Consider the following 5,414-nt stretch of genomic DNA (forward strand, 5'->3'; position numbering starts at 1 on the left):
GAAGTTCATTTGCCGTATTTCATGTGAAGTTGGACAACTTTATAGTGGCACATTTTGCTTCACTCTTTTTGATTTATCCATGTTTAGACCAATTAAAAGGTTTTTTTTTTGTGAAGTTTCACAAATTTTGCATCAGATATACCCAAGTGCATTAATAGTATACTTCAAGGCCTCTATGTGCTACTGAATGTCCAGTTTTACATTCTGCATACCAAACTTTAGGTCAAACGCAGTAATTTAGAGAGAATATTTTCCCTGTATATATTTATTCATTATTTATTTGATTGGTGTCTTACTCAGGAATATTTTACTTATACGACGGCAGCAGGTATTATAGTGGGAGGAAACCGGGCACAGCCTAGGGGAAACCCATGACCATCCACAGGTTGCTGTCAGACCTTCCCATGTACGGCTGGAGAGGAAGCCAGCATGAGCTGGACTTGAACTCACAGTAATTGCATTGGTGAGAGGCTTCTGGATCATTACGCTGCACTAGCGCGCTAACCAACTGAGCCACCGAGGCCTCAAACAGTTCTAAAGGGCATATAAAAGGATAAGCAGCAATGGTTTAAATGATGTATTACTGTAAATGAGACGCTAACATTTCCCGAGAGCTCACAGTAACGTGTCTGTAACTGACATGCGTGCCAGTGTGCTAACCAACTGAGCCACAGAGGCCCCGCCCTGTATTCAGGAGACTATTATGGTGGTTTGTGGGAAATGCAGAGTGCCTGGACTAAACAATAGCCCTTTGGCCCGCTATATTGATATATTTTTCCATGCGGACCTACTAGAATTTAATTCCCTTGGTGTAGAATCCCCAACAAATCCTGACAAGGCCCAGTGTAAGAACTTGTTCCCCTCTCGCTGCTCAGGCAGATCCACATCACACCGATCAGTACAAATCTGAATATATATATATACAATATATATATGACAAAATCACTGACAATCCGCTGAATTTATTTATTTGATTGGTGTTTTACGCCGTACTCAAGAATATTTCAGTTATATGATGGCAGCCAGCATTATAGTGTGAGGAAAACGGGCAGAGCCTGAGGGGAAACCCACGACCATCCGCAGGTTGCTGAGGGACCTTCCCGCGTACAGCTGGAGAGGAAGACAGAATGAAACCTGACTTGACTTGAACTCACAGCGACTGCATTGGTAGGAGGCTCCTGGGTCATTATACTGTGCTAGTGTGCCAAACAACTGAGCCACGGAGGCCCCTCTCAGTGAATTAAGCAGGGCACTTTGACATGATGTGTCAATATCCATTGGGAACAGCTGTTCTGTGCAGCTGACTTCCGCTTATATAATCTACAAACTGTAAAAGTTTACAAAGTAACAGAAAAATGTGGTACAATAGTGATCATGTATTTACATGGATAATGAGTTTCACCTCAAAAATTTTTAATTTGATCATGGGCCAATACCCTTAAATCCAGAGCCTCAGTTCCAACTTACATGTTCTGTCGGTATGTATCATGCTGCCTCACTGAAACAGTCTCCCAAAGAGAATGGACAGGACACCCTTCCTAGTGCTCATTGTGTACACCGACACCAGAACATGAGTACATATCTCATACTGAATGCCAAGCCAGAGAAGCACAAGCAATGTCAATTTTTAAAGAGACTACACAGTAATATCACCTAAACTAACTTCGCTTGGATTCCAGGACTTACCTGATCATATAAGGGTATCAATTTAGTCATCCAGCCACTAACAAGACCCTTAACTAGTGTGTATTTTATACCTTAATAGCTTCCAAAACACCATTTTGGTACATTTTTCCTTCCCTCTTCTGTTGGTACCGCTTTAGAAAATTCTCAACAAATGGTGATGTTTGAGATGAAGCAATCTGTGCAAATAATATAAAAAAAATACATGCAGTGCATTTTTCTTCATTGATTAATTTGATTGGTGTTTTATAACACTCAAGACTTTTCACTTTAATATATGGAAAGAGGGGCAAAGTTTGTGAAAAGATAAGTGCCCTACTTAAAACTACAGCTGAAGTTGTAAGAGGTGCATTTAAAAAGGTAGCCTTTTTTTTTTCTTTGATTCGTATTTTTAGGTTTATACTGAAGTCCCATAATTTAAAAGAAATTGATCAGGTGAAGATTACTGGAACTCAATAATTGGACAAAACAAAATACCCTGCCTTTGTCAAGTAAACTACTGTATAGCTCGAAGGGTTTCCTTCCCTGCCTGTACTGGGATTTGAACTCAGATGACACATCCATGCTCAGCACTGACTACAAACTGAGTTAGTGAGAAATTTCCAGTAGCTACTGCTATCATAAGTGCTGGGCCATCTTTTAAAATTGTTTGTTAGGTGTAGCTTGACTGTGGTCATGGAGCCTTCATTTAACTCTGACCAAAAATATAGGAATTTCAAATTTAAACAAATTACCATAAGGAACAAGACAAAAAATCTCAGTACAGAAAAAGTTGGACTCTCTGTCACAGGGTCGCTCATTAAGGTTTACGCCCAACTTACAAAACATGTTGTAAATCACTGCCTGGAGGGCTGCCTTTATTCCGTAACAATCAGTCCTTTGTGTAACATGTATGGTCTCCATTCTACATATAATACTGTATTTCACCTAAAATTTGGCATTTTGCAAGCAAAACATTTTGATTGATTCTGATAAATTCATACACTTTATAGGCCACTGGATGAGTTTTCTTCCTGAAGTTTGATTAATGTACGCCTAAGCAATGGCAACAAAAGTGTCATTTTTGGGAATTTGTACAAGCTTCAGGTGAAATACACTGAACTGCATTTACAGGGTATTAAGGTACATGTACAAAGGCTTTTCTACCAATGCTAACTACCTTAGATATTTTATGGTCTCCGAACCAGAAAACCCAGCATTTCTCAGCAGCAGTAGGTTCTAATCCAAACTGAGTTCCATCAATCACGACCCCTGGCCAGACTGGACTATTGCGACTTAACCTACCCCAAACAAGACAGCCCAAGTCAACAGCAGTCTGAAAAAAAAACAACAAACAAACAAACATCGCATTTCAGACATTTATATTTACTGCTTTTTTTTGGTTAATCATATTATTTCTTTGATTAGCAAAAAAAAACATGCATTCCATTTCAGATAATTAAATGTAATTTTAGATGATAATTTTATTTCCTTGACTAGCATAAAAAACAAACATCGCATTTCAGACATTTATAACTACAGCATTTTTTAGTTAATCATTTTATTTCTTTGACTAGCGAAAAAACATGCATCCCTTTTCAGATATTTATAATTAAATGTATTTTTAGTTGATAATTTTATTTCTTTGACAAACATTCTGGAATCATGGCGACTATTCCAGCAGGAAACCACAATGACAGAGACTTTACAAGGAAACCAGGGTTGAATAATGAAGAGCAAACCAAGCAGGACAAGACCAGAGGAAACCTCACTGGCACAAGATGGAGGAAACCCTGCTGTTACAGACAGGGCCAAAACTTACAAGTGCTTTCAGGAAACACTTATATACCTATACAACGGTGGCCAGAATCACTGTGGGAGGAAAATGGGAAGAGCTTGACAGGGACACTCACGACCATCCACTGGTTGCTGAAAGACCTTCCCAAATACAACTGAAAAAAGAACACTTGGGAGAAAACTCTGCAGGTGAAGGTGTCACACACAGGAATAAACCTTGCAGGCATAATCTCAACGAAAATACCTATATAAAAAAAAAGAAACCCAAGAGAAACCAAAACTGGCATACAAAGGTGGAAACCATGTGAAAGTTGCGAAAGAGGGTATCTTCCAACAGTACCATCCTGTACATCTGATGGGCAGACATCTTGATGAGGTAATGCCTCTGGGATAAATCGCTGATGGAAAACACTGAGGTTCTGTGCTAGCTCTGGACATTTTTTTCTTTCCTTTTTCCCATGTGGCAAAAATGGCCAAAATTTTTTTAGCCATTTTGACAATAATACTGTCATAACAAAGTTCATGATTTGAAACTTAAAGCAAAGCAGTGAATCAACCAAAAAGTATGTGTGGTCGGTGTGAGTTCCTACACCTCAGACTGGCTTCCTCTGCGGAGGTTTGTCTGCAGATGGCCGCAGATTTCCCCCAGATTGAGTACAGCGTGAAAAATCAGTCAAATAAATAATAAAATGTGAAGTTACTGTTCACAGCCTGTCTTCCCTATCCTCTCAGAAGAGCTTTAAGGCTACATAAGCTTTTCCCGCTCGGCGACCATGCATGGTTTCACAGTTGTAAAGGGGAACAACTCAAGACACACGCATATACATGTACATGTATGCAAATCCACAAATAAAATCAGAGTCCTGACATACATGTAAGTTTGAATAAAAACGAAAATGTCTGAAACCAAACAAGATGATACTGCTTCGCCAAGGTGGTGGCGTTAACGAAACATAATTTCGCCAAACTGAAATAAAGTTCACAAAATACACAAAAGGAGATCGGTAGTGCTAGTACAGAGGTTGCAAGAATTCAGCTCTGTCTTTGTGGCTTCCTTCTGAGGGAAGCTACCTCAGGGAATGTCTGTGATTTCATTCTGTTCCCTCCAACCCATGAACTATTGTCAGAAAAGTTCTGGAGTTTAAATGCCCATCAAATGAAGGAATAAGATAATATGTCTGGCAAAGTATAATTCATTCTCACTTTTCTATAATTTGAATGTAATTAAAATTTTTACCTCTTGATTTTCCATAACTCCCTTCTTCTGTGATTTTGATATTTCCATTGCAGGTTGTAGTGACTCCATTGCATTTGACCTACTGGGTCTTTGGTCTATCCTATCATCCACTGATGGAATGCCAAACTGACCAGTTTTCTTCCGTCTTTGTTGCAAACGATCTTTGCAGCCATTACTTCCTCTCTGAAAGAAAGAGACACATATTAAATGTTACGTTATAAGTAAATGGTTAACACTTGGGTTTAACGTTGTACTGACAAATTTTCAGTCACTTGACAACAAGGAGTCATTAGACGTGTGTACATGTATACATTGTGTCTTCTTGTAGAGGGCGAGTCCATGCTGCCATCACTGCAGCATCGTGCCAAAGACACCAGACATGACACCCTACCCAGTCACATTATATCGACACCGGGTCAACCAGTCCTGTTTCCTCGCTGTAAGCTCTCAGTGCTGAGCGCCAAGCAAGGCAGCAGCAGCAAGCACCATTTTTATAGCCTTTGGTATGACCTGACCCAGATTTGATCCCGATGTCTCCCAACTTTCAGGCCAACACTCTAACCATTAGGCCACTTAAGCGGCACAAAGTTCACTGGTAGGTTAGTACCAACTTTTCTATTGTTTATTCCAATACCTGATTACCGCCTGCTGTGTCACACCTTACCTGACCATAAAACAAGAAGCATATCAACCATTGACGGGAAACAGGGTGTACTGG

Source organism: Liolophura sinensis, chromosome 12 (genome assembly GCF_032854445.1).
Source record: "Liolophura sinensis isolate JHLJ2023 chromosome 12, CUHK_Ljap_v2, whole genome shotgun sequence".
NCBI lineage: Eukaryota > Metazoa > Mollusca > Polyplacophora > Chitonida > Chitonidae > Liolophura > Liolophura sinensis.